Source organism: Cricetulus griseus, chromosome X, assembly GCF_003668045.3.
Source record: "Cricetulus griseus strain 17A/GY chromosome X, alternate assembly CriGri-PICRH-1.0, whole genome shotgun sequence".
Classification (NCBI taxonomy): domain Eukaryota; kingdom Metazoa; phylum Chordata; class Mammalia; order Rodentia; family Cricetidae; genus Cricetulus; species Cricetulus griseus.
In genome coordinates this window covers 33499648-33526154 of record NC_048604.1, presented here as the reverse complement: position 1 = coordinate 33526154, position 26507 = coordinate 33499648, and the positions used below count along the sequence as shown (strand labels likewise).

At 40.5% G+C, this 26507-nt stretch overlaps 1 protein-coding gene across 1 annotated transcript in view; it reads left to right on the top strand.

Moving 5' to 3' along the window:
- Window positions 1-23645: 23645 nt before the first annotated feature.
- Window positions 23646-26507, top strand: part of Pls3 (plastin 3) — a 93876-nt gene continuing 91014 nt past the window's right edge. Inside the window, 1 exon segment of the mRNA NM_001246802.1 lies at window positions 23646-23688. The gene's annotated coding sequence lies outside the window, so the exon portion shown is untranslated.

Genomic DNA, 26507 nt, shown 5'->3' with positions numbered 1-26507 from the left:
GTCAGGGACAAAATTTAAAGGCTATGTTTTTTAAATGCTCGATTCTGCCTCCCACACTTGCCACTGCCACACTTTTTTTTTGAGCCTTTAAGGCTTAAGTTTAGGCCAGGCGTTGGTGGCGCATGCCTTTAATCCCAGCACTCGGGAGGCAAAGGCGGGCGGATCTCTGTGAGTTACTGGCCAGCCTGGTCTACAGAGCAAGTGCCAGGACAGGCTCCAAAGCTACACAGAGAAACCCTGTCTCAAAAAAGCAAAAGAAAAATTTACAGTAAGACAGTTTGGGGCTGGAGACATAGTTCAGTGGTTAAGGTTGCTTTAAGCTCTTGCATAGAATCTGAGTTCATTCCCAGAACCCACACAGTGGTTTATAACCAGCTGTAAGTCCGGTTCCAAGGAATCCAAAGCCCACTTTTGACCCCCACGGGCATGAAGCATTCAGTCAGTGTATATAAATACATGCAGGCAAAACACTTACACAAAAAATTGTTAGTTGATTCATTTAAAACAGCAGGAAGGTCACTATAAAATCAAGGTCATCCTGAGCTACACAATGAATCCCAGGCAAGCCAGGGCTACAAGTGATATCTTGTCTCAAAAAAGTAAGATAGATGCATACATGCATGGATGCACAGATACATACATACATACATACATACATACATACATACATACATACATACATATGTACAATAATTGTGTATTTTAATTAAATACAAATTTAAGAAAAATTAAATTCTATTTTTTTCTGATTGTTTTTTCCAAACAGGGTTTCTCTGTCTCGGCACTCTGTAGACCAGGCTAGCCTCATACTCAGTGATCCACCTGCTTCTGCCTGCCCAGTGCTGGGATCAAAGGCATGCTCCACCACCACTGCCACCACCACCACCCAGCCAAAAATTAAAATCTTGTCATAGATTGTTGATCACACACTTAGAACTAATAAGCTTCTCTCTAGGATTTTATTATAATAAAAATAATGAACAATTCAGACAAAGGATTTGGCACAGATGCTTTAAGAGGGATAAGAATATTTTAAATATCCAGTCCATGGGATATCTACATTTCAAAATAATGTATAGCAAATTTAATTGGTGTTTTAAAGCATTTAATAGCACTTAAAATGTTTCAAGGGTGGGCAAGTAATTCAGTTGGTGGGGGCTTTACACAACACACAGGAAGCCCTGGGTTGTATTCTCAGCACCAAAAAAATCAGGTGTGGTAGCTAATATCTGCAGTCCTGGCACTTGGGAGGAAGAAGAAGGATCACAAGTTCAAGCCCACCCTTGACTACATAGAGGCTTTGAGTCCAGCATATAATATATAACTCTAACTCAAAAACTGTTTCAAATGTAAGGAAACTTTGACATGGGATCTCATGTAGCTCAGGCTAACCTCAACTCTTTATGTAGCTGAGACTAGCCTTGAATTCCTGATCCTCTTGCCTGCATCTCCCAAGTACTGGAACTAGAGTTGTGCACCAGTACACCATACTCTTAAATATCTATTATCTATCTATCTATCTATCTATCTATCTATCTATCTATCTATCTATCATGTGACCCCAGTTATATTTTAAAACAATGGTATGCACATAAAAAGGGTATAAAAAACAACACAATGCTAACAGTTATTATCTCTGGGTGTTGACATTTTTATTTTCCTTTTTTTACTGTCATGCTACCAATTCTATACAAAGAAAATACATTGCTTATATACTCAGAAAAGGCAATAAAATATTTCAAAAGTCCTTCTCAAAATGTATTGTAGATAGGAAGGAGTTGTCCTTGAGTATAAACTTACTCAATTTATAGTTTGCCAGTGACAAAGAATGCTCACCATGTGTTTCTGGAGCAGGCACTTTTGGAATGCCCATGACCTTATACTTGCAAGACAACTGCTTATCTGTCTCCCTAATTTAAAGAGGCCATGGAAGAAAGTCAACCATCTCTGGGAACAGACGTCTGATGTGAAATAAAAGAATTATAAGGGAAATGGAAAAGGAAAAGTCTACTAACGATACTTAGTCTAATTTTATTTAGTTTAGGACTATTAGAATAAAACATCTGTCTTGTAAGACTTGCTACAATGACTGATCAACATAAGCAACACTATTATGGGTTGTCATTTTATTTAAAGAGGGGCGGATGCTGGAAATGAAATCCTAGACCTCAAGAATGCTAGGCAAGTACTTGAAATTTCTGCAGGTAAGCTTTTCCTGTCAAATTAAAGAAGATTAACAGTAGATATCACTCAATTATTAAGCTATAATCATGTAAGAAATGTGGGATTTCTTCCTTGTAGTCTGATAGCTAAGTGAGGGTTAGTTTTTAAAATAGAATTTTATCATTTTTGTTGTTCTTTTCTTTGACTTGATATCAGAAAAGGGGCTGTATGGAGCCTAGTTTGGCCCATAACTGGCAATCTCCTTGACACCACCTCCCAAATACAGGGATTACAGACAAGTGCCACCAGGCCTGGTGGATAAGGGACTAATTTTGATGATCAAAAAACTGAAAAGTTCTGTGGTTAAAGACCAGGCACACAGAAACAGCTGACCTGAACAAGGGAGAGCGCTTGGTCCCCAGACTGATAGCTGGGAAACCAGCATGGGACTGATCCAGACCCGATGAACATGGGTTTCAGTGGTTTAGTCCATTATCATCATGGTGGGAAGCACAGCAGTGTGGGGGCAGACATGGAGCTAGAGAAGTAGCTGAGAGGTCTACATCTTGAGCATGGAAAGAGAAAGTGAAGTGAAGTCAGATACTGGATGTGGCCTGAGCATAGGAGACCTCAAAGCCCACCTCCACAGTGACACACTTCCTCCAACAAGGCCACACCCACTCCAACAAAGCCACACTTCAGGGACCATTTTCTTTCAAACTACCACAAAGATGGTCCATACTGTTTCTTGAACCACCCAATCAAAGACCATCTTTGCATGAGAAAATACCAGAAAATTCTAGTCATACAGCCATATGATTTCACATGGATATAGTTGTTTATAGATAACCCAAGAGCACAAAAATACTGTTTTTAATATTTTTATTTATTTAAAAGGGTTTTTGTCATTTTACATACCAACCACAGTTCCCCCTCCCTACCCTACTCCCACTCCCCACACCTTCCCTCCACTGATCCCCCATCTTCTCCTCAGAAAGGGTAAGGCCTCCCATGGGGAGTCAACAAAGCCTGGCACATTCAGTTGAAGCAGGACAAAGCCCCTCCCCCATATCTAGGCTGAGCAAGGCATCCCACCATAGAGAATGGTCTCCACAAAGTCAGTTGATGCACTAGGAATAAATCCTGGTCCCACTGCCAGTGGCCCCACACATACTGCCTAAGTCACAGAACTGCCATCCACATTCAGAGGGTCTAGTTCCGTCCAATGCAAGTCACGCAGCTATCAGTACAGAGTCACTGAACTCCCAGTAGCTCTGATCAGCTGTTTCTGTGGATTTTCCCCATCATGGTCTTGACCCCTTTGCTCATATAATCCCTTCTCCCTCTCTTCAATGGGACTCTGGGTGCTCGGACCAGTACTTAGCTGTGGATCTCTGCATCTGCTTCCATCAGTTACTGGATGAAGGTTCTATGATGACAATTAGGGTAGTCACCAATCTGATTACAGGAGAAGGCCAGTTGAAGCATCTTCTCCACTATCCCTAGGAGTCTTAGCTGGATTCCTGGGAGTTTCTCTAGCACCAGATTTCATCCTAATCCCATAATGGCTCCCTCTATCAAGATATCTCTTTCCTTGCTCTCCATCTCTATCCCTCCCCCAATTCAACCATCCCCTTCCCTCGTGTTCTCCTCTCCCCACTCCTTCATCAATCTCTCCACCCCAGCTCCAAATTGATTCAGGAGATATTATCTATTTTTCCCAGGGGCATCCATGCACGTATCTCAGGACCCTCCTTGTTACCTAGCTTCTCAGTGGTTGTGGATTGTAGCCTGTTTATCCTTTTCTTTACATCTAACATCCACTTATGAATGAGTACATACCATGTTTGTTTTTCTGTCTGGGTTACCTCACTCAGGATGGTTATTTCTAGTTCTATCCACTTGCCTTCGAATGTCAAGATTCCATTGGTTTTTTTCCACTGAGTAGTACTCCATTGTATAAATGTACCACATTTTCTTTATCCATTCTTCAGGTGAGTGACATCTAGGTTGCTTCCAGGTTCTGGCTATTACAAATGATGTTGCCATGAACATAGCTGAGCAAATATCATTGACAGCAACAATCAATAAATGAGACTTCACGAAACTGAGAAACTGCTGTAAGGCAGAGGATATGGTAAATGAGACAAAAGGTTCCTACAGAATGGGAAAAGATCTTCACCAACCCCACATTTGACTGATAGCTGATCTCCATATATATATATATATATATATATATATATATATATATATATTTCTAATAATGCTACTTGCTTCCTGAAAACTCAGCAAGAACCCAAATTGCTTCATATTAAAATCACAATGGTGAGCTGAGTGGTGGCAGCGCATGCCTTTAATACTAGCATTTGGGAGAAGAGGCAGGTAAATCCCTGAGATTGAGGCCAGCCTGGTCTACATAGTGAGTTACAAGACAGCAAGGGCTACACGGAGAAACCCTGTCTCAAAAAACAAAACAAACAACAACCAAAAACAAAGAAAAAAATCAGAATTATAAATAGTCTCTGAGCAAACAAAAATTAAACAGATAAAGAGTTCAATGCCAGCCTGGGATACCATGAGACACTCCCATTCTGCCACAACAAAGAATCGGGAGGGGAGGAGAGAGGGAAGAAGGGAAGGAGGGAGGGAGGCAAAAACCAAGATTTTTCTCCCAGTCCTATATTGATCATTCCCATGCTAAAACGGAGCAATTTGATTCATTGAGTTTTAATTCTCTATAGGTTTTTCTTTGTTTTGGAGTGGTTGGGGGTTATTTTGTTTGTTTTGGGGTTTCTTCTAAGTTTGTTTGGGATTTTTGTTGTTGTTGCTTTCTTTTTTCTTAGACAGGATTTCTCTATGTAGGCCTGGTTGTCCTGGAACTCTGTAGACCACACCGGCCTCAAACTCAGAGAGATCGGCCTACTTCTGCCTCCTGAGTACTGGGATTAAAGGCATGCATCACCACACCCAGTGAAAGTCTCCATATTTTTTTAAGATTTTTCTGATTCAATTTTATTTGTGTGTATATCTGGTGTCTGTGTGAGTGTGTGCCCTTGGAAGCATTAGAAGTGTAGGTTTGGGGTTACAGTAGGCGGTGAGGCCACCAATGTGGGTGCTAGGAAGTGAATTAGGTACTCTGGCAGAAGTAAGTGTTCTTATCCTCTGAGCCGGCTCTCCAGGTTCAATTATCCATATTTAAAAGGACAAGCTGGCAACATAGATGAGGTCTAGAGGGCTTGCCTAGATGGTTCAGGTTCTGGATTCCACCCCCACCACTGCAAAATTTTTAAAACTTTCAAATTATAGAAACCATAAACACACTGGGAATGTGCAGGGTAAGGCAGACAGTGTGAAGAGGAAATAGAAGGGTTATGTAACAAAGAATGGGGATGAGCCCTAAAGCCAGTTAGTTATCGGTCTACTTAAATACAAGGCTTTTGTTGCCTGTGCTGCAAATACACAAAAGGAGAGTCTCAAAGATTTCATGGTTTAGGGCTAGAGATGAGGCTCAGTTGGTAGAGTGCTTGTCTAGCACACACAAAGTCCTTAAGCCCCCAGAAACCTATAACGAGGCAATGATGCATGAATACAGTCTCAGCACTCCAGCAGAAAGATCAAAAGTTCAAGGTCATCTTCGAGGACATAGGGAGTTCAAAGATGTCCTTGTTTACATGGCACTCTACCTTTAAAAAAAGATTTCATAGTTTAATGGGAATGGATGAGTTAATATTTGCTATAAAAAGCATAATAAAGTCTTACATTTTATTTTGTTTTGTATAACGGGGTCTCACTATGTAGCCCTGGCTGGCCTGAAAAAAAAAAAAAAAACCAGTCTGTACACTAGACAGTCCTTGAATTTATGGCGATCCTGAATCCCCTAAATGTGTGATTATACACTTTCACAACTCATGTTCCATCATACATGGCTTCAAATCCTGTGTCATAATAAAGTTCTGGTAGACAACTCAAGGCAGTCTTCTTCAGTTTCAAAAAGTCACAAGGTGACTTTCCCAAAGTCCCTGAGACATGTTAATTCTGACTCTCAGTCTGGGGAATTAGCATGCACTAAAACCCAGGTTTGAGACTTAGCACCGCAAAACCATACTGACTCTCCTGAGCATACATACCTTTTCTACCTCTGAAAGCTGATGAAGTAGGTATAAAAGTATATTTGGGGAATGACTGACTATCTGGTTTAGCTGAAATATATAAAGGAATAAGGGGACCGGAGTAGGATGAGAAGCGGCAGCAGAAATATCGAGGGAATGTACTAGTATTTTGTATGTTGTTTTACGTATCTGATCATTTGTATTTGGTTTAAGAAAACAAGAAATAGTTCCTTTCGTGTGTGAGCCTTTCCAAGAAGATCCTGGAGCAAGTGCAACAAGAAGTTTTAAAGTTTAAACAAACATATGACCCTGAAAAATTGATGGTGGAAAAAAAATAAATCGAGCAGAAATTCAATTGATTTTTCAGTTCATCCATTTTGCTTACTTGGAATTAATTTAAAACATGAATCATGATTATGTATCCCATGGTTACCCAGATAAGATACCAGGACCCAAGCAACAATAAGAGAACAGCTTTCTGAAGCAAATAGGGCATGGGTGGCTAGCACAAGCAACAGCCTCCACCTTGTATCATTGATGTTCTCACAGTCTTAGACGCATTGCCAGAATCTGCATAGAACATGAAAACTCCTATTAACAGAATGAAATCTCACTGAATCATCTGGTACAATGCTGGGCTACAAAGGGAAAGGAAGCTTTTTTCAGAAAAGGTCGTTGCTAAGGACAGACACACAGCCCTTTCATGAGATACGTAATGAGCCTCGGCGCTGTATCTTAGAGATCACTGGGAAAAAAATATGCTTGAGTTGAGATTGAAAATGTTGGTTTTTGGTTTGTTGGCAGGCAAACATTTAGTTGCCATGGAGAATCCAACCATTGTGATTAATTTAAGATTTAATGGATTGATTTAAAATAATTTAATGGAAATAACTGAAATCAGAAATGATAAATAGGAAACCATCACTTAATATAATTTTTAAATAATTGGAAAACCTATTAGTAATTGTGCATATTTTGAATTTACATAATACTTTGTGCTTTCATGAGTATTATAAATTATTTATCAATTTCTCTTCAGAAATGAAACTTACATTGCTAATTATGAATAAAATCCTGTAAGAGGTTTGGAAAAACTATGGTGCTGTGAATAAGCATTCAGTAAGCCAAATTTTCTAGATGCTGAGCACTTCCAAACTTTCACCGGACTTCCCTTACTCCACAAGCATCAGGCTTAGGGCTAAAAATGGAGGTCAGTTGGTAGGGTACTTGCCTAGTAGGCACAAAGTCCTGGGATAAAGGGGCAGGGGCCTATCTTTTAAAGGGGTCCTCTGCACCTGCGTGCAGACTTCTTTCCCATGGAACCTTGGGCTGACCAGGGTATTGCCTGAGTGGATTCCACCAGGTAACAGGGGCAGGCCAGCATAATGCCTGAACCTTTCACCCACCGCATAAAACTATGTGTGCTGATGCATGCCTGCAATACTCATCCTTGGTGGAAACAGAATGATCAGAAGTTCAAGGTCATCCTTAGCTACAGAGCAAGCTTGAAGCCAGCCTAGGCTATGTGAAACCCTGTCTCCCAAAACACATCAACATTGACTTCTTTTTGAAAATTTTTACTTAGCTAATTCAAAGTGAAAAATAAGTCCATGGAAAGACTTGAAAATTCTAAATCATTTCTGTTACTATTTTAAACATTACTATTACTGTTTTAAATATGAAAGCCAAATTAAAAGAATTCTAGGCTACAATTGAGCTAGCTATTCTAGACTTGGACATCCATAAATGCCTTGGGAAACTTCAATTCACAATCATGTTGCTGGAAGCTAGGAGAGGCTGGGCATTATATTGGGACTTAAAGGAAGTCCTGAATACCCGGAATGGAGTGTTGAGTGGTGTAGTGACTGTCTAGAAGGCTAGGGGCCCTGTGATCCAGCATAGTATTGCTCCTGTGTTGACAGATAAGTAACAAAGGAAATACTGCAAATCCTTAGTAACCCTTTACCTACCTTCACTCCTCGGGGATTTCTTGAAGTTTACACTATTCTAGTGTTACTGTCAGTCTACTGAGCAGCACTTGCTTCACTCAAAGTTTTAAAGAGAGAGAGGCAGATGCTGTAATTTAGTTGGTAGAGTGCTTGCCTGGTACCAATGGTGCCCTGGGTTTGATTGCTGCAACCACCTAAAAATGCATACTGCGGTTGAATAGAGTTTGGAGTCACCCTCGGATACACATTATCTTGTGTCCTAGACTGCTTGCTTTCTGTTTGGTGTTTGAAACTGGGTGTCCCTGTGGTGACCGGCTGGACTTCCCCTGAGCTGGGATTACAGAAAACTACCACATGCCAGACACCTTGCTGAGATTTAACTGAGAGAAAAGGCTTTCTGAGTGACAAACAGGAGGGGATTTTATATCTTCAAAGATGAGGTAAGTGAGAAGGAAGAAGGAAAGAAGGAAAGCAAATGAAGTCTTCCCATTGTGTAGGACAATGACCTGACTAGCGGTGACCTCGTGGCAAACTCTGAATTTCTTTAAATGAAGTGAATAATTTACTCCAGCCTCCCTAGGAACTTCATGCAGTACGTTGCCCTCATTAGTGGAGAGCAAATTCAAAGGAGAGTTGCGAAAGAAGAGATCCAGGCATGGTTTGATGTATCTGCAGGCAAGCTGTCTCAACCCAAACAAATCATCAACTCTCCCTGCTCTTCAGCTTTCCTTGAAGCTACCTTGCTTCCACCGACCTTGAGTTAGGTCCCTAAAGTTTGCATTTTGCATTTTCTTCGAGCGTTGGTTAGCTTGTTTTGTTTTGTTTTGTTTTGTTTTCAGCTTGGCACAAGCCATGGTTATTAGGAAAGAAGGAACTTCAGTGGAGAAAAATGCTCCCATCAGATTGGCCTGTAGGCAAGGCTGTGGGGATATTTTCATGATTAATGATTGATGTGGAAGGCCCAGGCCAACTAGGCAGATTGTCCTGGGAGAGATAAGGAAGCAGGCTGAGCCCAGCATGAGGAGCAATCCAATAAGCAGCGTTCCTTGGTGGTCTCTGCTCCACTTCTTGCCTCCAGGTTCCGGCCTTGAGTTCTCTCCGTTACTGGCTGTGATACAGACTGTAAGCTGGAATAAATCTTTTCTTTCCCAAGCTGCTTTTGCTCATGATGTTTCATTGCAACAATGGAAACGTAACTAGGACAGTACTTTTCCTGATTTCTTGCTTTTTAAATTTTTTATTTTATTTTCTTAAGAATGCCATACTGGGGGGGGGGCTGGAGAGATAGCTCAGTGATTAAGAACACTGGCTGCTTTTCCAGAGGATTTGGGTTCGATTCTGAGCACCCACGTAGCAGTTTACAATCCTCTGTAACTCCATTTCTAGGGGACCTGCTGCCTTTTTCTGGCCTCTGCAGCCCCAAGGCAAACACAGACACATGCATGCACTGTCTTGGGCACCTCTGCCCAATGACTCAGAGGGAGGTTTCCCATGCCTGGCACTGGGGTTTTTGTGAGATAGTGTATGGAGCATTGTCATCGCATGTGGCTTAATTGCATTCCATTTAATTCATGGTTAAATGTATATATAATTCCTCAGTAGTCTGGAGTAAATATATGTTATCCATGTATTTTATGTGAGATAACAAAATAACGCATTTCCCTATAACCATTACAAGCTTTTAGTGCCTCTCTTAAGAAGTCTCATTCTTCAGTCACTCCCTCCCCATGTTACTCTCTTACCCTCCTCCTAGCACCCTGCCTCCCAGTTTTTCCTCTTTTGTCCTTCTGAACACCCGTGTCCTACTACACACCCAACCCCCATCTAGAGCTCCTTTCCCTCTCATCCCATGATCTCTTTCTACTTTCCTAGTTTATGCAACTCCTTCAGAGCTGGGATCCACAGATGAGAGAGAATATGCAGCATTTGAATTTCTGGATCTGGGTTACCATGGGTTACCCTGCTCAGCACAAGATTTTTCAGTTCCATCCATTTCACTGCAGATTTCATTTCTCTATATAGCACCCCATTTTCATTATCCACTCATCAGTTGAAGGACAATTGGGTCATTTTCATTTCCTGGCTATTGTGAATAGAAGAGCAATGAACATGGCTGAGCAAGTGTCTCTGGTGAAAGATATCAACTCTTTGGAACATATACTGAGGAACGGAGTAGCTGACTCATATGACATGTTCAGTTTCAGATTTTTGAGAATTCTACACACTGATTTCCAGAGTGCCTGGACCAGTGTGCAATCCCACCAACAGTGAATGAGGGTTCCTGTTTTTCCACACTTCCTCCAGCATTTCTTGTGCGTTGTTTTGTTGATCGTGGCCATTCTGATTAGGGTTCAGATGAAATCTCAAAGTACTGTAATGTGCATTTTCCTAATTACAAAGGATGCCGAATGCTTTTCAAGCTATTTTTAGCAATTTTTATGTCTTCTTTTAAGAACTCTGTAATCCCAGCACTTGGGAGTCCAAGGCAGGCAGATCTCTAAGAGTTTGAGGCCAGCCTGGTCTACAGAGTGAGTTCCAGAACAGCCAAGGTTACATAGAGGAGCCCTATCTTGGTGAGGAGAGGGGGCAAAACAAATTCTGTTCATATCCATAGCCCATTCTTTCAATTGGGTCATTTGTTTCTTGATTCTTTGGGGCTTTTTTAAAGATTTAATTTTATTTTTTAATTATGTGTAGCTATGTGGGTTTACAGTGAGTATATTCACATGATTGCAGGTGCCCTTGGAGGAAAAAGGCCTCAGATGCCCTAAATCTGGAGTTGCAAATGGTTTTCAGTTGCCTGATAAAAGAACTGGGATCCAAACTAGGGTGTTATGGAAGAAAAGCAAGTGCTCTGAAGTCTTGAGTCATCTCTCTGGTCCCTTCTTTGCTTTTTTAATTACTTGTATATTCTGTATAGTTAAACATGCAACTGGCAAAGATTTTCTTCCAGTCTGGGGACTTCTGTTTCACTCAGTTGACAGTTTCCTTTGCTGTACAGAAGCTTTTTAGTTTCATGAGCTCTTGTTGGTCAGCGGTTGCCCTTAATTCCTAAGTGAATGGAGTCCTATTCAGAAAGTCCTTTCCTATACCTATGTCTTGTAAAGTATTGCCTATGTTCTCTTCTTAGAACTATTTCCTCCTTTTTGGAGCTCATCCACATTTCTCTTCCCTATTTGTTTGCTGATCTGAAAGTCTCTGTCTCTGTCTCTCCACTTTTCTTAATATTTGTTCATTTATTTATGTGCGTACATATTTGTGTGAGAGAGTATTTGTGTACTTGGCATTCTTGTAGAGGTCAGAGGACATCTCTGGGTGTTAGACCTCTCATTCCAGTCTATTCTAAGGCAGGAGCTATGACAGTGTCGAGGAGATACATAATTATCTACCATATTTACACAGCTATTCTCAAAATTCCAGTGTAGGGAAAGAAATGTGTAACCCTCCAATACACCCTATTTAGAGAGGACAGACATTGAGACAGGATCCAGAAGGGCTTGAATTTATCACAAGGCTCCTGTCTCTGCCTCCTCAGTACCGGGACTACAGGTGTATGCCACTCCCAGGCAGTAAAATGGCATTACTTAAAGTAACTTTACAAACAGGCTTCATAAGGAGGGAAGTCATTGGATGCCTGCAGTCCTCCATTTTACTACTCTATCTTGAAGTAGATGGTCCATAATGGTTCTTTTACTGAAGCAATAGTGTTTCCATTACCAACTGAATTTGATGTTGCAAGAGCCTCTGTATTAAATAAAATGAAAGGGAATGTCAGCTTTGGGTATTTTGATTGTAGACATTAGTTCTTGAATGTATTTAATTTGCTTAAAACAACCTCTTTCTGATGATTGGTCTGGTCTGTAATATAGAGTTTATCAGGTAGGGAAAATTGGACTGTAACATATTTTTTGGAAATTTTAGTAAATTGTGCATGTCTCTATCATGTCTAATGGACAAATGAGAAACTGTCACTTTGTATTTGTACCAAATAACAGATATAACAAAACCTTCCATTGAAATTACTATATATATTAACATTCTATAGACTACAACCTGAAAATTAAAACTCTTCATTCTTCTAGTGTTTGTTGTGGTGGTTGTTTTGAATAGAGTCTCACTTTGTTGTTCTAGCTGACTTTAAATGCCCAGTGATGCTCCTGCCTCACTTCCCATGTTCTAGTATTATAGATATGCACTGCCATGCTTGGGGGCTTCTACTCTTAATAGTACTGAAGCAACAATATAAGTATCCCTGAGAAGGAAGAATACGGTTCTTTGCTACTTAGTAATTTTTTGGTTCTACTTTGCTACTTAGTATTTTTTTTTTTACTTTGCTGAAAACTAACAGTTTCATTTGGTGAAAAGAAAATGCCGTGGGTGAAATGGTGACAAAGCAAGCATATGCTATTATGCACTGCTAACAGCAGCCTAGCCATAAATGTGGAGTTTAGCCTGATGTGTTACTCTAAGAAAACATCTCAGAACAGTGGTTTTTGATGTATAGGCCATGACTCCTTGAGGGTTCACATATCAGACATCCTGTATTTCAGATGTTTACATTTGATTCATAACAGTAGCAAAATTATAGTTATGAAGTGACAACAAAATAATTTTATGCTTGTGGGGGGGGGTCGGTCACCACAACACGAGGAACTATTATCAAAGGATTGAAGCATTAGGAGGGTTGAAAGGCACTGTCTTAGATTAATACCTATGATTTCTAAACAATAGAAATTCTCTGGTCTCTATTCTAGAAAGTACAACATCTAAGGAAGATCAAGTTCTAGAAGACAGACCGTGGGTCATATGAAGACTTGGCATTATAGGTGATGCCATCGAGTGTCCTGATATGGCTGACACAAGACAGCTGCCTGAGGCTTTTTTTATAAGGGCACTAATACCATTCATGAGGGCTCCATCCTTTTGACCAAATACCCCAATTTTCAACACTATCATCTTGCTGATTAAGTTTCAAAACTTGAATTGAGGGTGGAAAAGTTACTAACATCCAGATCAGAGTATGAAATAAATATGCTTAGCTAAGAAGTTACTACCTATGAGTCAGCTAATTTTTCACAGAAGTGAGCAGAAAAGCAAAGTCATAAGTAGTGTTCTTATTTATGCTTTATTTCATAGGACTGAAGTCCAGCAATGCTTCATATAAAATCCCCTGTCTGCAATTATGGGCTATATAGTCACATGGGAGACAGAATCATCCCCTTTGCATATCCCAGGTCTTGTTTCATTAGCTAAACTGATCTTTGGCAAAAGTTACTCAATCTTTTAGTTGATTTTATTTTGTTGTTTTGACTTGATTTTTTTTTTGAGACTGGATCTCCTTATGCAAAACCAAGTTGGCCTGGAACTTACTATGTAGACCAGGATGGCCGTGTGTTAATTCTCCTGCCTCTGCCTCCAGAGATTTGGTTTAGCAAATACCTCACTTTTAAATACTAACCCCTTTGTGATTAGCTTTCAATACTTCAATGGAAGTAGGGGTGGGTGGTTACTAACATTCAGACCTGAGCATGGAATTGAGAAGAAAGGTGAAGTGTAAGAAGTGTTGTAATTTGTTTTTGGTTTGTTTATTTGTTGTGGTTTAGGGTCAGAGTCTCCCTGGATAGCCCAGGATTGCCTCTTTCGGGGATTAAAGTCATGTACAAGCAATTGTGTGTCACCCGAAGTGGGTGTTGAGAATCGAACTCATCGTCTACAAGAACAATGGTATGCTCTTAACAACTAAACCATCTCTCCAGCCTATGTTTTTTAATTTTAATTTTATATGAGAATAGGAGTTAGCACAGTCAGTAACATGTTTGCCATGCAAGCATAAGGACCTCATTTCAGATTCCTAACCATCCACATTAAGAGCTGGTAGCCTCCCTCACATCTTCTTTCTGCTTTCATGTCTTATGTGTCCTATCCCACTTTTCCCCTTCCTAAACACCACTCTCCCCACCCACAGCCAGAGGGGTTATATAATACTACATAGTCAACCCTGAAAACATACATACAAGTGACATTATCCAGACTAAGCAATATAGATATATATTTAAATGTTTATGAGAGACATGATGGCACATGACTTTAATCCCAGCTCTCAAGAGGCAGAGGCAAGAGGATCTCTATGAGCTCAAGGGTAGCTTGGTGCACAAAGCAAGCTCCAAGCCACCAAGGCTACACAGTAAGTAAGAACTGTCTCAAAAAGCAAATGAAAATAAAAACCTGTAGCATGTATGCACTCTTGCTCATGCATGTGCACACCCCACAACACACACATGTACCCTTAAAGGCAAGTGCTGATACAAAGGCTATGGAGGGGTGCTGCTTACTGGCTTGCTCCCCATGGCTTGTGCAGCCTGCTTTCTTATAGATGACCCAGAATGTTCCAGAGGCTCCCTCTACTCTGATGACTCTTAGCTTGTGTCATGTTGACATAAAACTAACCAGCATAATATTATAACCTCAAAATATTAAAAAATGTATTTTAAAAAAAATGGGGCTCAGTGGCACCCATGTGTAGTCTTGGTGCTAGAGAGAGAGAGAGAGATAAGTCGAACCCTAAGACTCTCTGACTATCCAGTCTAGTCTAATGGGAGAGCCTCCAGTATCATTGAGAGATCATATATCAAAAAGCTAATATGGACAAGGGCACAGAGAATGACAGCTACACACACACACGCACACGCACACGCACACGCACACGCACACACACATGCACACGCACACACACATAAATGTTTGTGGCACTTTGTTAGGTTTAGTTAAAAACCTGTGGGATCTTGTCCACTACCTGGGACTTATCTTCCCAGAGTACTGCCCAGGGTGTGAAGGGCAGACAGCTCTCCTGTCTGCTTGCACCCTTGTACCAGGTAATCCTATGATACCGGTACACAACACAACCATCACATTCTTGGTGCTGAATTAACCCAGAGATGTTTCTTTCCTCATGCATAAGTACCATGTTCCTTCTTATATGTATCAAAACTCATACTGAAAAAATGCAAAAAATGGATTTATTTTCACACTGTCTCCCTTGCCTTTGTCCACCAGTTGAACAAAACACATGCAAATGCTACCAAGAGATGTTGCCTAGTACCGGCAAAAATTCTTATTAGGTAAGCCTTCTTTGACATTTTTGAAAGAACCTCTTTGGTATTTAGATCAAATATCCAATTAACTTTATAACTGCAAATTATATTTTAAAAATGGTCTATGATTTAAATCTTTGAACTAGTTGTCATATGGTAAATCAAACTGTTCTAAAATATCAAAAAAAGCATGTCATCTTTTGCTATCAGAACTCTGCTTCCAATTTAATTTAAAATAATCTTGTAACATTTATCTTAAATCTCACTTTTGGTAAATTGAATTGCATTGTCCTTCTGTTAATGAATCATAGTGTAAATATCTGATATGCAGGATATCTGATATGCAACCCCCAAAGGGATTGTGACTCAGGTTGAGAACCGCTTCCCTAAAAGGAACACCTTCTCCATGAGCTGTGATGCCTTATTTTTCTCCTCCAACTCTTCTCCTCCCTAGAAACTACTCGCTTACCTTTTATTGTAAATTGCATGTAACTAGAATCATAACAATACATGGTCTTTGTAACTGGTTTCTTTGCATTAGCTCTATATTGCAAAGTTTGTCCATTCATTCAACATTGTCAATATCTCTGCTTCTTTTAAGTGCTATTTTTGCATATTTAATAGATACAGAGTCAAATATTTAAACATGAGAATTTTTGGAGGAATGGTAAATTGTGATAGTATTTTAAAATGATTAAATGTATATTATCTCTTTTTCTCTTTCTCTCATACACACACACACACACACACACACACACACAGAGAGAGAGAGAGAGAGAGAGAGAGAGAGAGAGAGAGAGAGACTCTAAAATTCACCAAAATGTGGTAAAAACATATTCAAGAATTAAGTATCCAAATATAACAGATGAGTCACATCTGTTTCTTTAAGAGCCTGCTTAGTAATGCGGATCCTCAGCCATCATCTTTGTGGATTTTTAAATATGCTTTATGGTTTATTCCAAAGAATCTTCCAAATATCTTTAGCAGAACTTTCTTTTTCTGAAAACTTCAGTGTTTGAAATTCACATTCTGATGAAGTTTTAAATTTGAATATTTTACTTCATAACCTTAATACATGAGATGATGAATAGGGGCTAGCTAGCATACTCACCTACCTTAGCATTCTTGCAAGTTACAGTCCTCTTTATACTTATTCTAAAAGCAAAGTATAATAATTCTAGCACTTAAGAAGTTGAACCAGGGATATCATCTTTAATTCCAGAATAACCTAGGCTACAGTGTAAGGCCAGATTTCAAAAATCAAACAAAAAAAAGTTCAGCAAGATGCCTCAACTGCCAAAATCCCTGCAGTGCTAGCCTAATGATGCTGTAGGATGACCCTTTTGTATGCTGTGAATATGTTTTATTCCCATGGGTTAATAAAATAACTGATTTGACCTATGTCAATGCAGGAGAGAGCCAGGCAGGAAATCCAAGCAGAGATATAGGAGAAGAAGGGCAGAGTCTAGGCAGATGGGATCCAGCCACCCAATGGACAAGATATCAGAGAACTGTTAAGCCCCACAGGTACATGGCAATGTATAGATTAATAGAAATTGGTTGATTTAAATTGTGAGAGTTAGTTAGTAATAAGCCTGAACAATAGGCTAAAAAGTTTGTAATTAATATTAAGCCTCTGAGTAATTATTTTAAAAGTGGCTGTGGAACCAGGTGGAACAGAAAAGCCTCCATTTACAAAATGTTGATCTGAGTTCCTTATCTGGAACTCACATTGACAGGAGAGAACCAACTCTTGGAAGTAGTCATGGTATATATGCACTGGCATGCTCAATAACTCTCCTGAGTACATTTTGGATGAGTTGTGTTTGGTAGCCATAGTTGTAGGTTGATGAAGAGAAGGCTATTCTCATTCTTCTAATGCAAGTTGACTTCTCAAGACAACCCAGAATGTAGACACAGTGAAGCATTGAATAATAATAATAATAATAATAATAATAATAATAATAATAATAATATAATAATAATAATAATAATAATAATTTTAAAAGTAAAACAATGCCAGGCATGATTGCATGTGTCTTTAATCTCAGCATTCTCAGAGGAAGAGGCAGGAAGATGTTTGTGAGTGAGTTCTAGGCCAACCAGGGCCACATAGAGAGAGACCCTGTTTTTAAAAAAAATCTTAAAACCTAAAGAAATCAAATAAAAATAAAAACAAAATACGGTATGTGTCAATTAGGTAACTGAGGTAATTAATAGCACTATACCAAAAGTAACACAAAATTTCTGTAGACAAAAGCAAGACATTCTGTCCAACGACTGGAAGAGAAGAGTCACGAGCCATTTATGTTTCCACAGTAAGTGTATCCATTATAGTCCCCACCCCACACTGGAAATCTGTAGGAGACTGGTTCCTGGATTCTTGTAGATGTTCAATTCCTTAAAATGCATTTGCATCTAATTTATGCGAATCCTACAGTGTACTTTAAATCTTTGGGTAAATGGTAGTTGTATTATTTAGAAAACAATACTGAGAAGGGAAAAAAGTCCCTATGTGGTCAGTAAAAGATAAAATAAAAAAATATTTTCTGGACACAGTTGACTGAATCTGGCAGATAGGAGGAGGCCTGGTACCCATGGTAATTTATCTTTTCAATGGATTAAATAGATGAGAGCTCAAGCAATCAGTTTATCCATTGATGCTATCAGCAGTCCTTTATTTTGGGCAAATCCTTAGCTTTTGTTTTGCAGATGGAAACCTAGGAGCCCAGAAAAGAAGCCCAATCCCAGAAACACACCTAAATTCCCCCTTTGTTTTCTTCATAAGAGGACTTTTTTTGCTTCTTTTTAGCCTTTAATGTTTTACTCATTTTCCAAACCTCCTTGAGCCTTGCCGTACAAAGGACTCCTTCTCTAGGGGTTTCAGCTGTGCCATTTTCACACATTGCTTTCATAATCCCTCAACATGCCTTTAATATATTTTAACTTGAATTGTTTTTCCATTATATCACTTGTGTTGATTTTGCCATTGAGCTAATATTAGAAGACAAATTCTCTGTAAATATGCATATATATATATATATATATATATATATATCCTGAATATATATATTCAGGATAATTCAAGAGTAGTACCTAGCAAACATTTATAAAAGAATAGTAATAGATTTATTTATTTATTCATCCATTCATTCATTTATTCATTAGTTAGTTTATGGAGAGGACAACTTTGCCCAAGCTGTCCTCAAACCTTCATTGCTGCTACCTCAGTTTCCCACATTCCTGGTATGAGAGGTATGTATCGCCATGCCCATTGCTTAAGTGAATATTTTAACAGACAACAAAGACGAGGGCACAGGGACACTTTAAATTTTAACACACCCAATGATGACAGTGACTTCCAGTGAAGCTATACAATAGAAAGCTAATGTTGGTTTAAAATGCCCAAATCCTATCAAATATATTTCAATCAACTTTTGCTTTTTATTCTTATTTTCAAAACAAAATCTGAAATAGCTATAGATATGTTTCAGTAATTTCTTTTTGACAAAGTGTTTTTGAAACATCGGGTCTGCTTAGCTGAAATTCAGACTCTGGGTAACCTCTACAGCTAGAAAAGTATTTCACAAGTGCCTAATCAAAGAATTAGCATCTGTGACTTACATACGTTTTTATTTTGAGTTGCAAACATGAAAAGCGATCCCCAGTAAACAATGAGAATGATTATTGACATTTTCACTTCCTGGTTCAAAAACTTAAAGAATTTTCCAGGTCTACCAATTTACTCCATGATTAATATTTTAATTACCTGAGAAGTCTTTAAAAACCACACTTCATTGAAATAAAAATTATATGTCAGAACTGTTGAATAGAAATGTTGAATTAAGGATCTAATGCATCATATACAGAATACAATTTTCATATAAGACATAATTATTAAAAATAATGAGGGTTTCTGTTTGTTTTTTTGAGACAGGGTTTCTCTGTAGTCCTGGCTGTCCTAGAACTCTCTCTGTACACCAGTCTGGCCTTGAACTGAGAGATCAGCCTGTCTCTACCTCACAAGTGCTGGGATTAAAGGTATGTGCCACTACTACCCAGGAAAATAATGAGTTCTTGAAAACAAATTTTCAACTAATTTTACAATTAGTTGACAAAATTGGGACTGGAGCTGTGGTTCAAAAGTAGAATGCTTGTCCAGCTATTCTCAAAGCCTCAAGTTCAATCCCTAGTAAAGGGTAAGGGTGGATCACACACACACACTCACACACACACACACATGCATACTTATAACTTTAAACTCAACACAGTAAATCAGTTTGATAAATAATTTAATATTGAACTAACAAAGATTCTTTTAAGATTCTATTATATGAAGTTTGTATAATGAAATAACATCATAATAAAGTATAAAAAGAAAGATACCATTTTCTAATTTTATTATCAGTTTTTAATTTTTATATTTATTCATTTATTGTTGTCAAGTGGTGGTGGCCCACCCCTTTAATCCCAGTACTCTGAAGTTTGAGAGGCAGGCCTACACAGAAAAAGATGTCTCAAAAAAAGCAAAATAAATAAATAAATAAATGTGATGTGTATGAGTTCAGTTGTTCGTGCTATGGCATGCCTATGGAAGTCAGTGGGCCCCTTTCCTTCTGCCATGTGGGTCCCAGGTATTTAACTCAGGTTGTCAAGCTTGGTAGCAAACACCTTTACCCTGCTGAGCCATGATCTTTCAAGAACTTCATTGGTTTACTATCATTATTTTTATTTTATTTTGTTTTGTTTTTCTCTGTGTTACCCTGTCTTGGAACTCTCTTTGTAGACCAGGTTGACCTTGAACTCAGATTTACCCGTCTCTGCCTCCCAAATGCTGGGACTAAAACTGAGCTAATTAATTTATTGTTTAATAACAAAATAAAATAAAAGATAAAACCAAATCTAACTCATCAGGTAGGACAAAACAAACACACAACCTGTAAACTATATTGAAAAGGTGTTGAGAAAAGCAATAAAAAATGTAAAAACACATGCAGAAAGGTAGAGAAACTGTATCCTTTTATGATCTTCAAGGAGGACAGGAGGAAATGCTTTCAAATTTTGTGTGATATTGATTTGAAGTTATTTATCACAAACCTGTGATGGATAGAAAATTGGAGACAGAGAGTAAGAGCTAAAAACACTTGGGTTATTGATTCCCAGGCTCCTAAGAGACCTATAGAGCTTTTTCCTCACTATTGTCTTATAAGAACAGACCCATAAAATAACCATTAGTTCAATAAACACACACGGACCTTCTACATAGCAGAGTACTTGGTTAGGAGCTGTTAGAGGAATTAGAAACTGTAACCTGCCTGGAAGCACCTGAGGGGACAGCAAAGGGGACAGGCTGATTTACATAGATAAGAAAACCATCAACTTTAGGGGACCTGCAGGAACTCTCCTTTGGGTGTTAAATTCACAGAAAGGGCAGAAAGGAAAGCAGTCTGAATACACCTCTGCCTGAATGAGACTGCTTAGGTCAAAATGTTAAACTTTGAAAATACCTTTGATATGAAAGGTAGCTTGCTCCTATCTTTGGCTATCTTCATGGTACTCATTACAAAGGAGTTCTACTGGGGTTATATTGTTGGGCTTGTCAAACAGGAATCTCAACTACAATCCAAAAGCGTGCGTCTGTGCATAAGGCATGCGTTATCTATCTCTTGGAAAGTTACTGAGGTAATGAGGTATCACACCAGGGCTTTAAAACTATGCACTGTCAAACTGCCATTAAAGAGTGAAGTTTGACTGAGAGGTTTTTTTTTGGGGGGGTGCTTTGTTTTGGTGCTGGGGATTGAACACAGTGTGCTGTTCCGTAGGGGCAAACATTCTGTCACTGAGCTACAAACACCCCCTCCTCTTTTGATTGAACTCACAGATCTTTACCGGTGAGGGAAAATACTTATTAGTAGAAACTTATTTGCCTGGGAAGATAGCTCAGTTGATAAAGGGCGTGCCTGGCAAACATGGAAACCTGACTTAGAGGTCTTTAAAAAAAAGCATAGCTGAGAAGATGGCTCTTTGGATAAAGTTCTTGCTGGTGCAAACAGAAAATGCCTGAAAGGCCTGGTGACTACTTCTAATCCCAGTGCTCAGAAGAAAGAGACAGGATCCCTGGGAAAAGCTGCCTGAATAGACTATTCTGGTTCAGCCTGAAACCTGCTTCGATAAATAAAGAGAAGGTAATGGAGGAAGATACCTAAGGCCAGTTTTAGGCCTCTACAGCCATGTGCATACAAACAAACCCTAATAACACACGTGAACACTCATACACACCACATAGCACACTCATACACTCAGAAGGGGGGAAAAGGTGTGTGGCACCACTTCTTAAGGCACATTACTTGGGGTGATCTTCTAACCTGCACACTTACTGGCACACACATGCATCCAGATGAACACATGCATGCTCACACAAAGACATACCAAAAAAAAAAAAAACACCTGAAAGTGAACAAAATGCTCTTTGTTTTGTTTTGTTTTCCAGGGTCTTTGGTATCCCAGGCTGGCCAAGGATGACTGTAAACCTCCAGCCCCTATCTCCTAAGTGTTGGGATTTCAAAAGACAACAACAAAAAGAACTAGAATTCACTACAAGTCCTATCCTTATTCCCCTCCCTCAATCATCTTCTCTGCCTGCAATTCATTATACAGCACAGGTTAGCTTTGAACATTTCAGCAATCCTCCTGCCTCCTGCCTAAATATTGGGGTTACAGGTATAAAATACCATGCCCAGAGTAGTTTCTCTAGGGAAATTCACACTAACTATTGGATAGAGAAGCACCTTCATGAAAGCATCTAATTATGTTTCAGATATTGGAATAAAACATACATTATTTAAATTAATTTTACTTTAATACTTTCTATAATAAAATCTTTATATTTCACATAGTATAAAATTTGTATTAATTAAAATAAATTATTTATTTGTGTGTGTACATTTGTGTGTGTGTTTGTATGTGTATGTGCGTGTGTGATTGTGTGTGTGTGCGTGTTTGTGTGTGTGTGTGAGCATGAATAGAAGTTAGAGAGCAGTTCTCTCCTTCCACCATTTGGGTTCAGGGGCGGAACTCAGGTGGACAGGTTTGGCAAGTGCCTTTACCCACTAAGCCGTCTGGCACATGCATCCAATTTTTAAGCTTCTCTATTTTCAAATTCTTCCCTGGAATATGTAACACAGAACGTAACTGAGCCAATTTTAATTTTTTACCAAACTTCCCAAGCACACTCTTCCTGAACAACAACGACAAAAATACTTAGGACTGGAATGGTGATGAACAGAGAAGTACTCAAGAGTTCTTTCTACTCTTCTCCTACAAACTGATTTAGACACGATTCCGGGAGACACCTTGGCCTTTGGGCCTCCGGGCTGATGTTTGGACCTAGGATGAGCCAGTGGATTGGAATACAGATATTGGGGGCAAATGTGTGTTGACAATGACAAGGAGGCAGAACTGTGAGCATAGGAGAAGATGAAATGACCCGCATGTCTCCAGGTTTTCTCAGGGCACAGGACACTGAGGAGACCTGGTAACTCTTGCTGTCCAACCAAGTGATTCTTCCAACCCTTCTGTCTTTCACCTACCTCTTACTCCTCAAGGACAAAGCTACCAGACAGGTAATTTAGGCCAACAATTTATTTGGCTGGAGCCAAATATACATGAGACTTGCCCTGACTAGGGTGAAATGGGCGTGGTGGCTCTAGGAGGTTATCCCAGTGCTAGGGGGTTGAGCCAGGGGATCACCAATTTGAGGCCAGCCTCGGCTACATAGTGTGACCTTCTCTCAAAACATATCAAGCAAAAACAAAGGGACAGTAGCTTGAGATTCCCCCTCAAAGTCCTTTGGCGCCAGGTCTGAACAGAGCAAAATGCAGTACTATACCTTCCTAATGAAGAGAAAAACTGCGCCTTCTCTCCCATAGCTGACTTAAATAAGTGACGTTCAAACACGTTCCCATATTCCCCGCTTTGCAGTTATTTCAGTATTGTTTTCTAAAACATGTATTCCAAGTCAGGCACTCAAAGTAACTTCTAACACCAGGTAGGGAGTGGAGAATCAGGCTTGCAAACACAGAGTTCCCGTTCCCAGTTCCCATCCCTCCTGAGTGCCCATCCCTGTGCCTGTTCTCTCAGCTCCCAGCCCAGTTGATGTGACAAGCTAATGGCCCAATCCCCTTCCTGGTTCCCAGGCCGCTGGTGAACACCAGCCTAGCCAATGGCTGTGGCCGCAGGGCGGAGGGGGCTGGCAGGAGGGGAGGGAGCGCTGGCTTTAGAACCACAGCTGCGGAGATTCCTAGGGCCAGAAGTTGTCTGAGTGTTTGGTGGAGAGCTGTAGAGCCAGATCCACGACTCTCGACTCTGCGACTTTATGTAAGTGCTTTGCAGCTCTGGTACAAGCGGAGCGGGTTTCCTGGGCGTGGGCAAGAGTGGGTCCTGGAGAGAGCATCTCCTGAAACCTCAGAAGGAACACGCCTTGCACCAGGGGGCGGGGGTTGGGGAAAGCGGGAGACCGAGGAAAATTTCATCTGGGGTCTGAGGCTCCAGGACGATCTTTCGCCACCAGGATGGGTGGCAGCTCCAAAGGGTTCCTTATCGCCGCCAGCTGCCTTCACTTTTTCTGCTATTTACTGTGCCTGCTCTCTAGTTGCTCTTAACTTGTTGCCCACTGCAGGCGTCCTCGGTCCGAAGCCAACCTTTACCCAGATTCCCTAAGGCAGCGACTGCCCCAGAAGTGGAAGCCCTGTGCCTAACTTCCCTCTGCCTTCCTCTCCCAGCTACTGCCATTCCCCAATCCATCCCTCCCTGCTTCCTTCTCAGCCGCTGGGAAATCCCGGAGCCCGCAGCCTACGTCGCCTCCAGCTAGTTCCCAGTCACCGCTGAGGGTGACCCAGAGGGTTCCTGAGGACCCCGTGGCTCCTTGAGGGGCGGGACGCCGAGCGGGTGTAGTGGCCCTGGGAAGGAACCTGGCCTCGGCTGGCCACCGTCTGCCTGTTCCCCTCCAGATCCTTTACCCTGAGCTTCGGGACCGTGCCCGCGTCTCCCTATGAGTAAGCAGTTTTGTGGTGTGTGTGTGTGTGTGTGTGTGTGTGTGTGTGTGTGTGTGTGTGTGTGTGTGTGTGTGTGTGTGTGTGTGTGGTGTGTGTGTGTGTGTGTGTGTGTGTGTGTGTGTGTGCGTGTGTGTGTGTGTGTGTGTGTGTGTGTGTGTGTGTGTGTGTGTGTTATCCATAGCAGAACCTCTCCAGGCTAGCCCAGAGGTACCTTTCGGTTCTCTCTCCTAGCCACACGCTGGCGGTCCGCTCCTGTCCTAACTGCTCAGGCTCTGTAACCCAGAGCTCCCGAGCTCTCCAGGCGGGCTGTGGCACTGGGGACCGCTCGGGATCCCTGGGAGGCTGAGCAAACAGGGTGGCTGGAACCCCATTCCGGGGCACAGCTGCATTTGCCTGTGTTTACTTTTCTCCACCCGCCTTACTTTAGCGACCTAATGAGAGGCCTGGGGACACAGACTACCCCCGCCCTGGCGGGTCGCCAGTCCCAAAGTTGCTGCTGCCGCTGTGCTCGTCGGTCAAGTGCTGGCGGTTCTGAATCTCCGCCTGGCTCCAGGCCCTAGCTCTAGACTGGCTGACACTTTCCATCCTGGAGACTTAATTGCTTTTCACTTGAGCTGTGTTAACTACCCCAGTGGTGCCTGACTAGCTTGAATATGAATTGGGGTGCCTAGCTATGTAGTACCAGACCTGAGGGATGCTGGCATTGCCCTTCCTGTTAGGGGTATTGGGTGGCCACAGTAGTTGGAAGATAAAGGTGAAGTTAAAACCTACTAAACAGTCAGCTTTTACTCCATTTCAATATCACTGTGTTTGAGAACCTAAAATTGATCTCTGAGATGCAGTTTACTGTGAATTGCAACTTAATGGCCGAGGTCCTACACATGCCGATTGGCACCACATGCCTTAAGTCTCTGATGCCCCTAGGGTAATGGTCACATGACCTCTTTCAACTTTAAAACTGGAATGCAATGGCTGAGGCCCATATTCTCCAAAATACCAAGACAAAAAGGGGGAGAGAGCCATGTGTGTCGGCTTCCACTGAAGGGATTTCTTGGATTTGCATGAGGGAAACAGTAAGGGATTTGTTACTGTGATTTTAAACAAAATAAAAATTAAAGAAAATATGTTAAAAATCAAAAGAGGAGCTGTTTTAAGAAAAAAAGCTTGAAATATATTTGTGCCATGACAGTTTCCTGTCTGCCTACAATTCTAGAAGGCTTTTCTATATTTTAAAAATATTTTATGTCATCTTCTAAGAAAGCTAACCTTTAAATCATGTCCCATTTCATCCCTAAATACTTGTTTTGAAACCATAACCCACAAGACAGTTTTAAAAAACATAAAGACTATCCATATCCCTTGGTCTGGCCTATACTTCTTTTGAACTATTCTCTGTATTAGGCATCTACTTAAAGGTGGTGAATAGGCCCTTGACTGAAGTTAATTATCAGTTATTTGTAGCTTGGATTTAATTGGCTCAGAAATCACACCCAAAACTAGTTGACACAAAATTTCCAAAGCTGGTTGGGGTTTGTGGTCCATAGTGGTTTGGTTAGAAGACTACACAACGACTTTCTTATATTATCCTAGATTGGCATTGTTTCCTGGAGAAAATGTGCAAGTTTCACTATTAATGTTGTTTGTGTATTATAACTGTGGAAACAATATGGAATAGCCAAGTGTGGTGGTGGCAGATACTGTAATCCCAGAACTTGGGAGGTAGAGGCAGGAGAATCAGGAGTCCAAAACCAGGAAGGACTACATGACACCCTTTCTTAAACAATAAGTAAATAAGTTAAGGAAACAAATAAGTAGAAGATAAGAACCATGTAGAGGAGTCTCCAAGGTCAGGAGCTTAAAGGACTCGCTTAGTTGCAAAAATAACCTCAGTTTGCACATATTAGTTCTTATAAAGTTATTGCAGAAGCTAAAAAATGAAATGAGGGATAGGGGTTGAGGAGGCTTCACAGATGGCTCCCATGATAAAGCACTCACTCTCAGTCTGTACCTGAGTTCAATCCCCTAGACCTAGTGAGGAGAAGAGAACTGGCTCCTGCAATTTGTCCTCTAACCTTTAAACCTTTTAAAAAGGAACATTTAAGAGAATTTTGCTTTGTGTCATTCCTCCCAGACATTTTTTCA